This window comes from Patagioenas fasciata, chromosome 2 (assembly GCF_037038585.1).
Source record: "Patagioenas fasciata isolate bPatFas1 chromosome 2, bPatFas1.hap1, whole genome shotgun sequence".
Lineage (NCBI taxonomy): Eukaryota > Metazoa > Chordata > Aves > Columbiformes > Columbidae > Patagioenas > Patagioenas fasciata.
The window spans coordinates 143579545-143598713 of NC_092521.1; the positions used below are offsets into that span (position 1 = coordinate 143579545).

The following is a 19169-nucleotide window of genomic DNA, read 5'->3' on the forward strand; positions in this document are numbered from 1 at the left end:
ATGTCCACATAGACTTCTGCGCCTTCCACTCAAGCTTTTTCTCCACCAGCCAATCTATAAAAAGATTATGTGTCAGGAATACTTGGTTTTATATGTATTCAACACAGGAAGAAAATCAGGACAGCTGTATAAAAATTTTTGACTGTTGAATTGAAAATTCTCCAGCAATTTGCACCCAGTCATGCCAAAAAAAACATTTGTGGTTCATTCCTGTATTAAAATCATAGCTAAAAAAAAAAAAAAAATCACACACTGAACCACTTCCAGGCCTAAATGATTTCTGGAACATCTTTTCCCCTTGAAATATTACTGCTTGGTTTCTTTGAGAGTCTCAGGGGTCAAGTATTCAATACAATTCCAGCTGGTTTTATGCAACCACTGCTCCTTACCCATGTGAAGATGCACTGCTCCTGCTAGTGGGTGGTTTACTAAGGACTTTGCTGAAAAAAATACAACTGCTGCTGCTTCTTTATATTCCTGAACCAACACTATTGTGTACTTGCCCAGACCCACATACAACAGTAACTTACAGGTTTGATTAGAGGAGCTAAATGTGTTAACGATTTCTGTCCATACTTCTTCCTGATTAGGCCATGTCCAAGCTTCTTGAACTCTACAGCATACCCTCCTTTGCTGTGCCTTATTGGTTTTCACTTGCTCTTAGATTAATTCATGTTCCTCATTCAGGACAAGGCCATACTGCATCAACCTCATGTAGAACCCCCTCTGTTACTGGTACATGCTGTAAATTTTCTGTTTTTTGAAGACATTGATACATAACCATCTCTTTGGCTATGACGTGGGCATCAAAATCTTCCTTTACTTAGTTTAATTATTTTCATTATTTTTGTAAGGGGCACTGTATACCAAAAAATACCAGCAGCAATAGAAATCATCTGCTCAGATAACTCCTGCAGTTTGTTTTGACTAAATCACAAGCCATTCAATAACACACAAATGTCAATCTAACAAGGTCAAGTGCCTGATTTACTAAAAATCACTCTAACAGAGCCATTTATGCTACTTGCACTAATATCACTGAGATGGGTTGGTATATCTCTTACTGGGCAGTTCTTCCCAAGTGTCTTTGATTTTTCATTTTCTCCCACTCCTCCAACCTTCTGACAATGTCTTTTATTTCCTATATTCTATCTTGAGTGAAAGGCAGTTGCTTGCTCCTGACACCATTTAGTGTCATTGCAAATGGAGACACATTTTAAATTGCAACCTAAGAAACATGCTCTTTCCCCTTTTCTGGATGCTCTTTTCTTTATTATCTCCTCCCTGCAATCTACTCAAGTGCTGAGGACTCAGAGGACAAACTAGTGCACAAATAGGTAGCAGATTGGGGCTGAAAGCCATTTGTCTATATAACTTTCACACAGATATTTTATGACATTTTTAGATTCTGTTTCATCAGATGAGAAATTCAGCTTTTTTTCAAAGACATCCTTAGTATGAGATATCTGGATATCCGTTGTGAAGCCACAATTTGTTTTCAGACTTGGAACTTTTTTTTTTTTTTAATCACCATATTATACAAATATGAAACTATTAAGAATTTTTAGAAAAATGCTGGACTAGTCTCTCATGTCCTTCCAGCTGCTTGTAAAGAATGAGTTACACTGTGCCATGGGTCCCTTCCTTCCCCTGCCACATAGGCTGGTGAGTGCAGCAGTTAGTCAGAGATAACACACCCGTTCTTGAGCTTTGACACACATACATCTACAGACGCTTGAGAGTGCATCATTCAGTGATGTCCTCCAGACACTTCCCATACAGCCTTGGTCTTCTTGCCCTTCAAGGAGCACAATCTTTGGCTGACAGACATCCTCAGGACGTATCAAGACAGCTGGAGCTTCCTCCTCACAGCTGTGTCAAATGGCAACCTTTTCATACTTTTCCTCTTTGTCTTCCTGAAAAAAAAATCTCACTTCTGATATGACCCACCCACTGAGCGCAATCAACTGTCTTAATATTTAATTTCAAAAGGTCACCAGTCTTGATACAGTGACCCTTCTAGAGGTCAATATCTGTATCACACAGAAGAATAAAAGCATATACACTTTGAGGAGTGCAATTTTTGTTTCTAGGAAGATTTCTACACCTCTGCAGATCAGCTACAGGTGACTCAGGTAATTTTTCTACTCAAAATCTATTCACTGTAGGTAAGAAAGTCTGTGTGTAGGCTGTGCGACCTAACAATACACCCCCTAAAGCTACAAAGACTCACATGTCTTTTTGGAAGAAGTAAAGTAGTTGAAAACCTCAAAGTCGATTTCTGTGTATTTGATCAGCCTCTAACAATGCCTTGGCTGCTTTGGTGTTTTTGGAAAGCTGATCTCAGAGGAATAGTATTGTATAAACACTCTGACCCTTTTATGAAAAATCACAAAGAGAACTTCATCCAGATGGCTGGTGAGCTCATCTGGAAATTCAGGGATATTCTGGCTCCAAGTTTACACATTTGTTCATCACTTATCAATAAGGACAAAGTTCAGGTCCATCTCCTGTGAGCTCTCATTTTAAGTCTATCTTGCATGAGTAGAGGTTGGAGAAATTCAGAACTTGCTTGGTTCCCAAGGTTCCCACTTACTTGCTTGACTTACTCCATACTGAAATCCACTTAAAAGATCTTCCCTTAGGTAGCTCTCATCACCCTCTTTTGCAACATATGAGACCCAGGTTTTGTTCTCAGTTTGATCCATGAAGTGAACAAATGCACCGTCACTTTGCTGCCATGACAGTGTCCCTACATGTGAAATGCTGATAATGACATATATTTGGTATGTAAAATACTCTGAATTGAATGAAAAAAAATGCCAGAGGCTTCAATATTTTATATTAATATATAATAACACTAATATACTTTATTATATATTAAATAGATAATATATATTTAAAATAGGTTTTAAAATATATGCTATATTAAATTAATATTCTACATAATTTTTAAATTTTAAAATGAGTGAAAACCAGAAAGGTTTAAAAGCTTTGGAACAGGTGTTAAAACTGCAAAATGTCCCTGCCAACATAACGTTAACTCTATCCTGCCCGAATCATGTCCTTTATGGATGCAGCACACTATTGCTGCAAGGTCTGCCAACTGCTTAAGAACAGACACCACATGGACTGTACCAGTGAAACTTGTACCTTAGATCAGGATGTATTTCTTCAATGCCTTTACTCCAATTACTAGTCTTCTTCAAAAAGTCTCTACTTCCAAGACCTTTGAAGCTTTCATTCCAGCTCACATTTAACTCACACACTCTTTTTGTAATATAAACTGAAACTGATAGTAGTGCCCTGGCAAAAGGCTCCATTTGCAGTGCACAGCCATGAAGCACCCTGGGTATGCCTACACTTCTCTTCAGAAAGCCCATCAGGTTTGGGTGGTGGAGGACAGTTACTGGAGGAAGATTAGGATCATCCACTCAATACAATTACAGCACTGCATTGTATCCTTCTAGTATTCAATACAGCTGGTCAGTAAACAATGGAGTCAGATGGGCTCCTGGGAGGCATGTGTTGGCATGTGGGATAAGATTGTTTTGTGAGGTATTTCCCAAGTTTGAAATCTCTAAACTCTTTATCCTTTTATTTTCATATGTTTGAGAATCACTTTCAATATTTTCTGAAGAAGATAGCAAGCTTAAAAATGCTTCTCCATTCATATTCTGTTCACCAGTGTTCACACAAAACAGGGAAGACTTTAACACTATTTTGGAAACATAATTTAAGAATATTTTACATATAGTTCAGATGTAGTAAAGATCTATGTAAATAGAGTAATATGTTATTTATTTTGCAGACTGTTTGCATCTTCTTGCCTTTTGGAGACAGAAAACCAAGATAAAGTTTTTGTGGAACCTCTACAGAACTAAAATATGCTGGATGTTATAACTTTCAGAAACAAACCAACCAATCAACCAAATGTTGGCTTTTTTTTTTTTTTTTTAACAATTTCTTTGAGGCATCAATTTTGTCCTTGGCATTGATTTGTCTGTTCATTCTCACAGAAGGTTATGAAATATTCCCATGCAAATGTCTCTGAACAACTTCTATGTTATTTTTGGTGAAAAGACTGCATATAAAATTACTTTGGAGTCACAAGCTGAAGGCTGCAAAATATTTAACTTCCTTCTTGTTTCCTCTTGTGCTTTTTTTTTTTTTTTGGCTGAAGTGTCCAAATACATTTCAGAACCAACTTTGTTTGATGGTGAAACGCCTAACTTAGAAGAGCATTTACGGGTTCAGTTCTTTCCATCAAAACACCTTTCCTTCTTGTATGAAGCATACACAAAACCACCAATAAAACCAGATAAGAAGAGAAAAAGTTTTTTGTTATTACCAAGTAGATTCATTGGCAGACAGATGAGAGATTTCTTTCGATGGGAAGATCCTTCACTGGAGTTTACAAGCAGGTTCATCCAGTTCGCTTGGCACCCAGACATAGTCCACATCTTCCCACCATTTATGACATATTAATCGCCTTTTCTCAAAGCTGTTGTCTGGATATCTATTTCAAAACATAGGAAAAGGAGGGTTATTCTTGCTGGTTCCTGTACAACTGGCAGAGCCATTCCCTTGCTCTCAGACAGACAACTAATATTTGGTCCTCCCTTCATGCCCCCCAAGTCCTCCAACTCTTCCAGGCTGCACAAGGCAGACCCATCTGGACAACTCTTGGAAGGCAACCCAGGGAAACGTCACCACTTCTCTCACCCTCCTTTAGGTGGAGTCTTCATCCTGGTGGATGAAAACAGAAAACTTCACCTAAGTAAAACTGGCTGTCAAACTCAGGCCAGAAACATTTCAGTTTGAGGTGATCTATTAGGTGTATCTGTTACTGTGCATGTTAATCACAGAGGAGGCCATTAACTTCAACATCCCGACTTAAACAAACATAAGCCTCAGTATCTGTGTATGCATAAAGATATGCATACACGCACTTCCTGCATGTTCTTGGTCAGAACACTGTAATAAATTCAAAGCCAGTAAACTTTCAAAAGGTCAAGCCTAAGTGCTAGGAATGTCTGTACATGAAGGACATGTACAGGACATGTACATGAAAATCTTATTTTCATCTGTGAATGTTCCCATCACGCTGCAAGCAGCCCCAGCCGCAACAGACAGCCAGAGTGAATCATTAGTTATTATTTACACTCCAGGAGATTTTCTGAAGGGCTGGTTTCTTTCCCCTGAAACTGAACTTCTTCAACAAAAAGCCCGTCTGAGGAAGACTCTCCAACAAATATCTAGCTATAAGTAGGTGATGGTATAAAGGAACCTTACCATACCCTAACAGCACCTGTAAATCTAATGAGTCTATAAAGTCCATACAAAGCCGTTTTCTGAGAGAGGCAGCAGACTCAGAGGGTGGGAGTCAGACACCAAGTGGAGTGAGCAGACACATTTAAAGCAGGTGGTTATACCTTCATACACACCTTAATTTGCACGTGAAGCTTCTTCCCGAAGGCTCTAAACATGAAACAAAGCAAAAGCAAGTATCTGATCTTAATTTACAAGATAAACTGTGACTGAGATCTGCATGGCTGGAAAGAAGTCTTGCTAATGAAGGAACTGGGGGAAAATTATGGGAGAAATTGTATAAAGTATGAGACAACAGAATACCAGATATACTTATGGATAAAGGAACTTACAACAGGATAATGAACAGCAAGAGAAAAAGATAGTACTAATGTGGATAAAAAGAGTAGCCCTACAGCTATTCATTCAATGAAAGGACTATGACAAATCTGTCCAAAGGCCTTGATATGACATCTGGATAATAATGAAGGCCAACAAACTGAAAGAATCTAAAGTAGCACTGCTCATAGTGCATGGACATAGACACTGATACACATGGAGACTAAATAAAAGAAGGACACACAACAGTTGAAATAAGAAATGTGTCACTGCACTGAAATAGCGTGAAAAGGATGGGAGCATACACAACGATTTACATCACACATCCCTTTGTTGTGGAACAGCTGCTGAAGAGATTAGATTGAAGTTCCATAGAAGGTCTGCAGAGGAACAATGAACACTGTGATGTTACTAAAATGTAAACAGTTCTTGCAAGTATGGCGTCACAGGGGACTAACCACCCAAATACAGATATAAGAACAAATGCCTTACTAATGGAAATGTTCAGGTATTCCCAAATGTGCTGGCTGATAGTTTGCTTCAAATGCTTGAGAAATTACTACTTAAAATCAACTTACAAAGAGCTGATTATTTTTATCATTAATTAGAAGAAAGATGACTAAGTCAATAAGGAAGTTTTATGTTTAAAATACAGCAAGCTTTGAAAAACTACTTAATTTACTAAAGTCAAGTGGACTCAGTATCAAGTACATGGCTACAAAGATACTTTGGAATATTTGACTGTAATTATTCTCCCTGATAGAGCATAGCTCTGGGAAGAGGCTACTTATGTGAGTGCTCCATAACTCATTTTTGGCAGGTCCACACCACTAGACCTGTTGTATCTATAACTGAACAGCTTGTTGACTTCAGCTCTTAAGGTCAATCTTATGATCAAAGACAGGCAACACATATCCTTAAAGTAAAAAATGAAAAATATCATATCTTCAATTTACATCATCAGTACAGGAAAAAAAAAAACAACCAAAACTTTAAAAAAAACAGGAGATGGCCTACAGGAAAGGAAATAAATTAATCATCAAAATAAGTTACAGTTTGGGGTACAGAAGATAAGAACTGCCACAGGTCAACCTAAGTTAAATCTTGCAGATGAAACTCAACAAAATCCAAGAAGATTGAGGAGGCAAACAAGAATATTTCAACCACGGAAATAAAAAGAGAATGAGAAAAAGTCGTGAAGCATATAGAGGGTGCAGATAGTTTTTCCTTCAAATCAACTTGAAATTTGTATTAGACTAAAATATATGGTCCTTTTTGTTCTATTGAATTTTGAATAAATTAATTGCAGACACCTTTCACTTCTCATGTAGAGAAATCCCCCCCCCGCCTTTTTTCTTTTTTTTTTTTTTCCTCCTGTGTTCCCATCTCATTCAACAACTTTGGAACTGGCAGAAAAAAACACTAGACATATCTTACTTGGTGCATACTTTAGTTTAGAACACACCAGCTCGTATGGCAGAAGGTTCACATATGAACAGTTGCTAAATTTTACTACCCCTTCACTTATCTAAGGAAGAAAAATATCCTAATTACATGAGAAAACAAAGGAAGTAAAATTTACAGTTTCATGCAGTTCAATTTACTTTAAAGCTGGGCCACCTGTAGACTAGATGGTCCGCATGCTTTGTGCAAAACAGTGCTACCAAGAACATAAGATAGAGCTGCTTGTGCCTAAGTGGTCCATTTAGTTACCTTTTAGAAGCACTGTAAGCCTGTTTCCGGATTTATACCAGGGATCAGGTCTTCTATGACAGTTGCAGTCTGGGTCCACCAAATAATCCTATTTGATTCCAAATTTCTCTTTAACTGTATTAATCCAAGTGCATCACTGCAATTACACTACATGACAAACACCACACAGCTAAAAATTCTTTATGTTACTTATTATCTGGAACAGTGCATAAAAAATTAAAATAATTAATACTTAGAAATTTCTGATAATCCTCTAATTAAACTAGATAGGCATTAATTAAAATAAATGATAGATTTCCTACATTAGCAAAATTCGAATTTCAAATAATTTTAATGAAAAGCAAGTCTATAAAAATTATGGATTTTTTCCTATGAATAAAATCAATTAACTAGAAAGGAAAACAGCAATGGATCATGAAGGAAGATTTAGTCCCATTATTTCATTATCCCCATTAACTCTCTTGAAAACTACCTTCTGCACTCTTGCTCTAACATTGAATAATTACCTTCTTGTTTGAGAAAACAACATAGTTTGATCAAGGAGACAGACATAGGACTCCTCTTTGCTGATCAGAAAACTTCTGTCAAACTTGGCGCTATTGTCTGCAGGAAGACGTCACAGCAATTTGTCAGAGCCATCCTGTATCCAACAGCAAAACCTTTAAAAGTATTTTCTTGTCTTTCTTTTTTCCTTGAAGTCCACAATTCAAAGGCAGATGAGATGTCTTTTACTTTTTCTACCATGCTAGTTTTAATTTAATTGTTCAAGTTACCTACAGCCTCAGGCACTTCAGAATAATAGTTTCATTTGTCCATGGTTTTAAACATATTTTTGCGCTGAAAGAAGAAAAATATTTGCATGTAAAGTAGCTAAATTACAAAACTAGTAGATTTAACAAGGCAAATTCTTCATTTGCTCTAAATAAAACAATCAGCACTTCAGAGACATTTTTGCTGCACAGGAATGATGGAAGAGGCTGAAGTGAAGTAAGAATGAGTGAAAGGAACCCATTGTGAAAGTGTGATGCCATCGTTTTCAGAATGCACTAGCTCTGCAATTTGCCCATGTTCAGCAGAGAGATCTGTTTTAAGGAAGTGCAAGCTTCAGTACAGTTGAATAGGTCATGCCCCCATCATGTACGTCTTCAGGTTTGCACAACAGATGGTGGCTGTGCAACTATAGGGGGGACCTTGGACGGAACAGGGGAGGCAGCAGCAGCACAAACTGTAGGAGAAATTCAGGGCCAGAATGACGGCTGCACGTTAATCTGTTGTGCTCAGTCCATGCAGGATTAGAGCTATTGACTCACTGACAAATACATTTAATTTGATTGTTTTTAGATGCGTCAGAGGCAAGAGTTACTGCTCCTGCAATATTACTTTTTGCCCTCATCACACCAGAGTTTCCTTCCTTTGTGTTTCTTACAAATGATAGTGGCAAAGGCAAGGGTCAGGGAAACCAGATTCTTTCCATTAAAATACAAGGCTGTCTAAAATTGGCAATTTGTGAGGTTAATTTAGTTGTGACATCTGACCCAGATCCAGCTTCACTGATTCCCAAATAAGCCACAAAATCTCTAGCTAGAGTGGATACAAGGAACTGGGTTTTCAACTCAACCAAACCAAACCTGCAACAATATAATAAAAAAAGATATGATATTAAAAGCTTTTGAAAGTAAACTATCTGTAAGTATCTGGTCTTTGTGACTATTGTTTTGAGAGCTATCAGATCCAAATAAACCTAGCCCCTGGGGTTCCCCCTAAATGTTCCTGCACCAGTCTGCAGCCAGCCATGATGGAGGATCTCTCTGCGTGTCTTCTGACTTCTGCACCAGCTCTTCGCTAGGTTTTAGTGGTGACTGAAAAGTTATTACATGTGATGGCACCCTCTGAAAATATCTGTATTTACATGATTAATATTTCACATCCACATTAAGCCACACAGTGAAATCCATTAGTGCATTTTCCAAGCGGTTCTTTTACTCTCCACAAAAATAAAAATGCAAAGAACAAATGGCTGATAGTATTTTAACACAAAAAATTCTCTTGACAATATTTCAGTTCATTTAAGAGGCACTCTTTTTTCCAACATTTAGCTGACTTCATCAACTCAAAATATGGTCCAACACATTTCCCTGTTGATTTTGTCCTAATTCACATTTGCTGCTTTGGTCATGCAATATGAATGGTGAGCTTGTGGTCTAGTTCTTGAAACTCATGCGTGCCAGACTGAGAAACACGTCAGGTCATGAGATGCCTCTTCTGTGAGCAGAAATCCATAAAAGTCAGATTCCTCCTCAGCCTCCTCTCTGGTATGAGGCTTCTCAGGTCCACATCTCCTTCAGCTCAGTGCTGCCTAAGCAGGCTGCAGTCACCTGGGGCCTCCTTTTAAAACACTGTCCTAGCACTTCCAAAGGAGCAATGTCATTTTAGCTAAGACTCTGACACTTCCTCTCCACTGCAACCCTGACAAAAAAAAGCCAAAGGACATGGGATGGCCAGAGAACACAGTGGGAGCTGGCAGACACTTTGTGCACACAGGGAGCTCAATTCCTAGTCCTGTCCCTGCCAATAACAATCGCAGCAGCGATCCCAAATAAATACAAGAAGTGATCTTGCAGTGTTTACTCCTTCCTCCAGCATACTGGGACAAAGTCCCCTGGTGTTATGCAGTCTATTTCTTTTTTCTTTTTCCTTGGGACCTGATCAAGTATGGCCAGCAACAACAACAACAAAAAACCAAACACAAAACAGAACAGAAAAGTAAAACACCCCAACAACATGAAAACAGATTAGGAGAGGAGCTAGCAGGGGGTTTTGGCAGTGCTTTCTAATGCTTAAAACTTTGCCAACCCTTAGTTATTTCAACAGAGGATTCCCATGACAGGAACTTCTCTCAGAATAATATTTTGGGTTTGATATCTTTGTTTGGTTGGTTGAAGTTCCAGAAAACAGTTCAGCTCTTCCCAAAAATGAGGTTACAAAAGAAGTTACTTTGCAATTAAAAAAAAGTCTGGCAACATGATCTTCAGAAAATCATGGGTCTCTATGTCTTGCAGGAAGGATTTGCAGCTCAGCAAGCAACTAGCTATTGTGTTAGAAATATGCAGTTTCTGTAAAATTCTACTCATCTTAAACACATCCCAGAAATATCTCAGGTTTGTATAAATGTAATACCCGCTTCTTTCCAGTTTAACAGCTCTAGAATTAGAAAACTGTTTGCAATGAGCTCATGATTTGGCTCAAGACAGACCAGACTGTGTCTGCTTTCTGGGCTGGGGCCATACCCCAGAGCACAGTTTCCCATGAGATTAACTGTGCAGCCTTACCATGGCCCCAAAATATACTTCCATGCATGTGTGTATATATACATATAGGAGTCTACAGTCAATAAACTGGAGCTCCTTGCTGATGCTGGGTAACCCAGAATTCCCAAGTGTTGCAGAGAAGTGGTCCATCCTTTCTTGCTCTACGCTTTATAAATAACATTGCTGGAATGTCATGAATACAAACACAAACATGACAATTGCAGAAATTGTAGCTAAGAGGACAATAAAACCCTAACAAAATGCAGATATAAGAACAATTCCTTGATTCACATAGCTCTGTTTATGTTATTTTCCAATTAGAAATTTGAAGTCACTTTTATTCCTCTCAAATATATATATATAAATCTGTTTTCTGACAGGTTAGATTGCTACATTGAGTGAAAAATCACACATCACTATTCTGCCTGAATTGGCCTGATAATCATCCTGTTAGAACTGCAGATCTTATTCACTATCTTTTCTAATGCTTTTGGGAAAGAAAAACTGAGCTGAAGTAAATTAATTAAATTAGTAAGGAAATTTATGAGTAGAACTGACAGATACATTAGTATGATACAATATTAAGTGCAAACTGAAATTTCGAATCTGAACAGCTGCAGGCAGTTCTAACATGACTCTTGGCATCTCATCAGCTCAAGCTTTTATGCACTAGAGCTCATGCATTCAACTGCTCTTCACCACCAAAGCAAAAATAAAGCAAATGAAAAAGAGAAGTTTTCAGATGTTCTGTATGTTATTCTACAGTATCCCAAAAATGACACAACAGTTTGCTCATGGACTTTCCAGGAATGTAAAGATTTTCTTTAGGCAAAAAGGGGGGTCACTCTGACCTACTGTCACTTTTCTTCTTACATGCTAGCAAGAGGTGCATTTCTTCCAATTCCCTTTCTGTTCTGTTCCTTGACTCAAACTATCAATAATGCAGTAGCTGCATGCCACATTTTTGCTTCGGTGTAGTGCTGCACAGGCATCCTACCACCCCGTTCCAGCTCAGCAGTACTCCCTGGATCTTCAAGATACAGGAAAAGAAGCAAAGAAAACGTAAAAAGGGTTAAGAATGACCTCTTCGTATTTTCACCCATTTCCCAGCTGATCAAGTCAATGATCCTGCTTTTCAAAACTGCTGTTCTGATTGCCAGGTGCAGCTTCTCCTCTTTACAGCAAACAGGAAAAGAGACAGTAAAACTTTAACTTTTTGGACATTAATTCACGTAGATGCTGCTGTTCAGGATGAAGAAAGAATGAATGTTGAGTAAGACAATGAAATAGGAAACACTCTTCCTACCAAATAATCATGTTTATCCTTACTGTTTTCCTATAAGTGACAGGGTAACAACAAAAGAGAAGGAAAGTTTACTGCCTACTACTGAGATAAAAGAGCTCTACACTGTTCTGGTATCACTGTGGATGTGTCATCCTATATGTTTGTTTATAAGCCCAGGTGAATGTATTTCATTCACTGCTTCAGCTGAGAGCTGCTTTCTTCACTCTAAGCATGAAAGCAAGTGAAGTATTATATCTGAATGCATTTCAGAGACTGATGGAGAGTTATGTTCAGAATCGAATACATCAAAGTTCAGACCACTGCTGACAAAACATTTTGCATTTAGTTCTCAAATTTAGAAGTGCTACTGTTTCACTTAAAGGAATCTGGGGGGAAAAAGAAACAGTCTGGACATCTTCAAGTGAAAAAAACCTCTTTTCTCCTGTATTTTTCAGCACAATAGAAGTGGATATAAATAAAAATCTGCACTGCTGCTTCCAAGTGTGACCAATAATATAGCTTTCTGAAGGTTGTCAGAAAAAGATCATTAGGAATGTAGTGAAAAGGGGCAGGAACAGTGAACAGGCAAACAGATATGAGTAACCTTTTCAGAATTATTACTCTCTTCGTATTTTATGTAATTAAAACTATTACTATAATGCTTCACTGCTTTACTACATCAGAATAGAGTAACATAAGGACAAAAAACTGCAATGGAACAAAATCCCATCTTCTTTTACTCATAGATTTTTTTGAACTCCTAGGAATAAAAGGCTATCATGGGTGCACAATACTATTCTCTGAAGTGTTTTAAAATACTGGTTTTATTTTCATTTGCACTATAAACTAAGCTACTGTTCCAACAGACATACAGAACTCCATGACTTCAGCAAGCTTTTTGTTTATTACACAAACAGGGAAGAAAAGTTTTAGAAATACTTCCCATGGCTGAGACTTCCAAAGTCACACATACCAAGCAGAAGTATAAATGGATACCAAGGGAACAGAGCCTAAATTCCAGGCTCTACAGTGGAATTATAGGCATCTTCATTCATAATCTGAAAAAAAAAGAAAAAAAAAAAAAAGAACAAAAAGCCAACTCCACCTGTAAACAACCCAACCCTAAAATGCTCTTCTGTGCAAATATTTCCCTCTTCTATATAGGTTTTGTGAAGATAAGTTTCTGACTTTATTCTCATTATTTGAATTTAATCCCCACCACCACCTTCCAGAATTTTAGGTCTATCCATATTCCAGAGGCAAACTGTTGGACCCGTTATCACCTCCCTCTAGGTTTGCAAACTGCTGTTTGAATGCAGAATATCTGTGAAACTGCTACATGAGGAAGTAGTTGGTAACTGCTGCTTTTATTGAGGGGGACAAGGGAAACAAAATGGATCCAGAAAGAGCAGGAACCTGAATGATAGCAAGTGATAAAAGGGACACAATGGCACTATCAAATGAGAGAAAACAAGATGAGTAATTGCCTGGAATGGGCATAATTAGGAAGAATGATGTGGTACAATTTTAGGACTTACATCAATATTGATCATTATTTCTGAAAAGTTACAGTCAGTGAGGAACACCTAAGAAAAGCAAGAAAAAACAAGTAAATTATAAAATAGAATTAGACCAACTCTAATAATTACAACTAAATACATCCTTAATATGACTGCATTGGGATATCTAGCTAAGAAAAAACACAAACATGAATAGGGGGATTTTGGAATTAAGATTATTTTACTGGTAGGGAAAACAAGGTTCTATGTTTGGAAATACATCACCTACTATTAAATAAGGCCTATGTTTTAATAGATAATGTTCTAACATGAAAAGCAAATGTTTTCTCCCTTAAACCAAACTGTCTGAGAGAGGTAGAGAGTAGGTTCTTTCCTCAAACATTACTGAAGAGCAACTAGAAAGAAAATGTGCACAGTAATTTTTTTTCTTTTTTATTTTTTTCCCTGCTCTTAAGCAGATTAAATTTTAGGCCTGAACATATGACAGTTTGAGTTTTAGGCTAAATCAAACTTTCTGAAAATTACCTTGTAGGAGCAGGAGTAGCCATGCCAGCTTGTACTCCAATAGCCATAGCAATACCTCCATAGCAGATACTTTCCAGCTCTTCTGCCACTGCAAGTCCATGACACCATATTCTGCAGAAAAATCAAGTCTATGATACTGATGTTCTAGACTGGCATAAGTGATAGGGGAAAAAAAAAAAAAATTGCTGCTTCAAGGGCTTGCCAACTCCAGTTTCACTGCAAATTTAAAATATTTGACAATTATCAGCTTTCCTGTCAGAAAAGTAATGCCACACAGTTATTCACAAAATCTGAATTTTAAATTACACCTGCTCTAATTACCCATGTGCACATCAGGTCACCTCTGGATAACCTAAGTAGCATCTTTACTTTTACTGGAAACAGGAGGAAAAAGTAAAGTGCTTCTGAAAATGACACCAAAAGACAAAATTGTTCTTTTTAACAGCAAGGTCATGTGAAAAAAATCATTACAAGGTAAGAAATGCTTCGGTTTCTTTATGCTAATCCCGATCGCACATGTTCTCCCCCCACAACGCACTCACATGGACTTTACCTTCTCCACACCCAGCTGACACACCAGCACAGAGCAAGACCACGTGTAGGTTGTGTCCCCATGTTAAATTACTGCTGTAGCTCACAATCCATGTTAGACACAAGTACAATATCAAACATGTGTATTTCATATCCTGGTACCTGGTTGCTGTGGTCATGAAAGCATTTTTCATTAGTGGGAGACTGATGACCCAGGGATCTGGCCAGGCACGAGCATGGGATGTTCCTCCTCCCCACATTCCAACCTGCCAATTCAATTAAAGACGATATTATTCTTCACCTCCTTCCCACGCCCAGCGCTGATAAACCCACCATGTAGCGAAACACAGAAAAGAGCTACATTGCCATGATTAATGAAATAATTTCTAGCTGTAATAAATAGCTTACAGTCCAAAGGAAATACACTGAGAAAGAGAAGGTTACTGCTTGACGTCAGTTGACTGAGAAGCTTTGATTAGATAAAGTTTTCCGCTTTTTTTGTTTGTTTTCTATTTTACTCATTTGAAGGCTAACTGAGAACATTTCAAACAGATAGATACAATCTGGCACTCCTCACATACAATACGGGGCAGGTAACCCTCTTCCATTTTCACTTGGTGACATCAAACACTATCTGAGCTCACCCATCTACTGACTTGCCTTGAAGTTTTAAAAAACATCAGTAATTAAAATCAAATCATTACAGCATATACAAACACTGGGGCTCTATGTGCTGTCATCTGTTTCCCAAACCCACAGAAACTATTTTTGTTCATCCTTTTTCTGCAGAAGGAAATGAAAACACAAGTTGAAGAGACTAAGTGTGAAGTTCAATTTTCAAATAACATTTCTCCTTAGATCATCCTGAATAGTCTGGCTTACCAGAATTAAAAAAAAAAAAAAAAAAGGAAGACAAAAAAGAGCTGTTTTTCTATACTTACATCTGAAAGTATAGAATGTTTTTAAAATATACACAAAATTAAAATTCTTAGTGGGAACTTCAGCAGTACAGTGAAAAAACAGTAATACAAGAATGTGTTTAGCATATTATATAATTCAATTCTCTTGCCTTTATAAAGACCCCATCAATAAATAAAATGCTCTAAGGAACAGTAAGGATTGTATGCCCACATAAAGATAAGGCTATTTAAAGGTGTGTGATATGAGAGAGTTGTTGTTAATTTTATATGAAACTATAGCAGAGTTATAATAGAAAATGTCAGTTTTGGCACCACACAAATGCTTTCCATTTGATTTTATTTTTTTTACACTGCTCAATGATTTTATTGCCAAACTACAGTTATCACCAATTTTGTCTTTGGTTTTGTCAACCAAGCAGTTATATTCTTATCTTTCACTTGTTTTCACAAATCGAAACCTTATTTTCTTGATTTACCTAAAGCAACTTCACAAGAGGAATGCTATGCATGAAGCTGACCCAAAGAAGGACCCTTTTGTGCAAGTGTACGGCTTACATACATCCTTTGTTCATAACATAATTAATTATAGAATACTATATAACAGACTTGCCTTGTTCTCACTTCAGATTGGTTACTAAGCGGTACAGTTTAAAACCAAAATTCTGCAAAATGCCAGCTCTCAAAATGGTGATACTGAAGGAATTTGCTACCAAAGGAGGAAACTAATCAGAACGAAGCCTCAGGAGATGAGAAGGTGGAGGGGGGAAGCCCTACCAGACAGAGAGATGATGCATCCTCAGAAGATTTTATAATCTGGAGATAGATAATGCAAGAGACAACCACAGATGCAGACAGGCAGGAAGGGCAAAAGCAAATGGTAAAAACATTAATCAGACAATAACTAACTTTTCATCAAGTCAATTTAATGTCCATTCAGAAAAGCAAACAGCCTGCCTAATATCACTTTTGCTGAAAAATCCAGAATGAAAGGAACCAAATAAATTTCATATTTTTTATTTTTAATAATAGCAAACTATATGTAAATATTCACGTGTAAGACATTTCTAAGGTAATATTTCATTTAGCTTTAGGATGAGATTAGTGACCTTTAGGGAATTGTTTAGCCATATTTCCATTTTTAATTTGCAAGAAATATTAAAATTACAAAGCAAAGCAAAACTAGGCAGGAAGACTAATGCACTAATACTTTTATAATTCAAAACAGATAGAAAAAGGTAACTCGGCTACATTCAAATTGTTATTGTTTTGCTAAAATAGCACAACATCCAGCTGTTAAACAGCCTTATTTGATATCTTATCTGTTGTTCAATTTCAGATTCTTTTATAAAGAAATTAAATTATAAAGTCCAAAGCAAGAACACAAGAATATGCAAATAATTAAAGATTCTGCACTGCAGACCCTGGGCAGGACCCACACTGGAATAGGGGAAAAGTGTGGGAAGGAAGAAGCAGCAGAGCGGAGCTGCTATGGAATGATCACAGCCCCTCATCCCCATGCCCCTGTGGAGCCCAGGAGGGGTGGGAGGTCGATGACTCATGAATGAAGGACTGAAGATGAGCCTGGGGCAAAGGGCAAGAGGATGGAGGGAACACATTGATTTAATTTGCTTTTGTTTCTCACTACACAAATTTATTTTCATTTGCAGCAAATTAAATTAATTTTCCCCCAGCCAAGTTTGCATTGACCATAACAGTAACTGGTGAGTAGTCTCCCTGACTTTCTCTCAACAGCTGGGCCTTGCCAGTGGGTTTTATTCTCTGTCGTGTTGTGGAGGGCGAGTGACTGAGCAGTTGGGTGGCTGGGTGGCTGCTGGCCAAGGTAAATCCACCACACGTAGTCAGTCTATTCAACTATTTTTCTTTTAAATTGTCTTTGTGCTTACCTACTAGTCACCACCACATTATTTTAACCTGGAAAAAAAAAAATTAAAAAGCTCCTTATATTTATAGACCAGCTTATTTCTACATGTTAAGTTTGTGATAATGCAGTGGAGAGTGGAGTGGGAGTCCAAGATGAAACAGTAAGTTTTGAAAACCATTGTTTTTGAAAGATGCAGATGTACATTCTACTAAATCTGACAATTTAGAATATCAGGACTTCTATATATGATATAGACAGACAGCAAAGATGATGCCTAAAAATACAAATAAAATAGTGGGCCTATCTGATCTTCAGCTGCGGCATGTCAAAACGCAAACACTGCTGAGAAGATCATCTGGGAAAACAAAGGCAAAGAATGTCTATGAAAAAAAAAACCTATCTGGAATTTCCTTCTGAACCTGATCTAGTAGCTGTCAGTGGGAACGACAACATCTGTGTGAAAAGAGCCTATAAATGATTTGAAGCAAGGAGAAGCAGAGGGCCTTCAGAGCGTTTTAAGAATGTGAGTGAGCCTGAAAAAAGCAACGTTGAAAACACAATATAACCATATTTGTAACTCAATCTTAAATGCTTATATAATTTATCTTGTTTGTTTATATACCTTCCGAAGTTCACATAAAGTATATCTACACCAAAGGAAATCATGCAGTGTTATTACTTCTGCTGGCATCTAACTCAGTGCAAGAAAAAACAAACATGTACTCTTATTTCTAGTGACTAGAAAGACAAAGAAAACATGAATCAACTCCCATCTTGAGGACAGGTCTGAGAGACTCCCACATTTCACACTAGAATAACAGAGCCGATTGCCAGTTTTCATCATAGCTTATGACTTTAAATCAACAGGAGTAAAATTTAAGTGCTCAAACCTTACTTATCTGCCATAAATATGGTTCAAGAATTTCAACTCCAGAGGACTACAAAGAGCCCTGAAGTTACATAATTGCAAATGTCATCAGATAGGACAGTACAGAAGTCCTACTGTAATGCCTTTCCTCTTCTATACATGAAAGCAATTAAAAAATTTACCAAAGGTGTAATCACATTGTGCAATTTCCCACAAACCCATTCTGAAAAGCTGAGTCCAAGCAAGCTCAGAAAATACATCCTGCCTTCTTGGTTATTTGTTTCTTGCTGGATGCAGTGGAAAAAACTCTCATTTCATGCAACAGAAACACTGTGAATCCACTTTAGTCTTGTTGAGATGAACACATACATATGGCTAGGCTACTTCCTCAGGACCAATTTACAAAACAAAATGAACAAACAAAAATCCCAAATAAAACCCTTGTGCCAGATACAAAGTTCTCCTTAACAGATTACCTTAGATGGATCAGATTCCCTCAGTCTGACTGAATGTTTGTCCCAAACAAGGAAAAATTACAGTGCTCTACAGATACTCACTAGTTCATCCAAAAAATCCAAGGCAGATAAGAGCCTCCTCTGCTAGCCAAAGTTTTACTTGTAATATCACTCTTGTGATCCAGTGGTCTCTGGAAAAGTAAAAATATGGATTAGCTGCTCATTCCTTTTCAAATATATGCAGTTAGCAGGAGAAGTACAATCCCTGAGCAATTAACAATGCAAATAGTGTGGTCTTGCAGCACTCATTGACTAGAAGTCACCATGATTGCCACTTCAGAAACTAAATTTACTGAGATGGACTGGATCTGAGGTGATTTGATCTGTCTAGCACCATTTTAGATTATGACACAGCTACACTGGAAAATACAGAAGCAGCTTCACCCACAGTGAAAGGATTGAAAAGAACAACAACAAAAAACCTATAAAGTCAACACATAATACTAAATGGGA

General features: G+C 37.5%; 1 pseudogene; it reads right to left on the bottom strand.

The window, feature by feature from the left end:
• Window positions 1-18848, bottom strand: part of LOC136097731 (probable acyl-CoA dehydrogenase 6) — a 28865-nt pseudogene extending 10017 nt beyond the window's left edge.
• Between the last annotated feature and the right edge of the window lie 321 nt (window positions 18849-19169).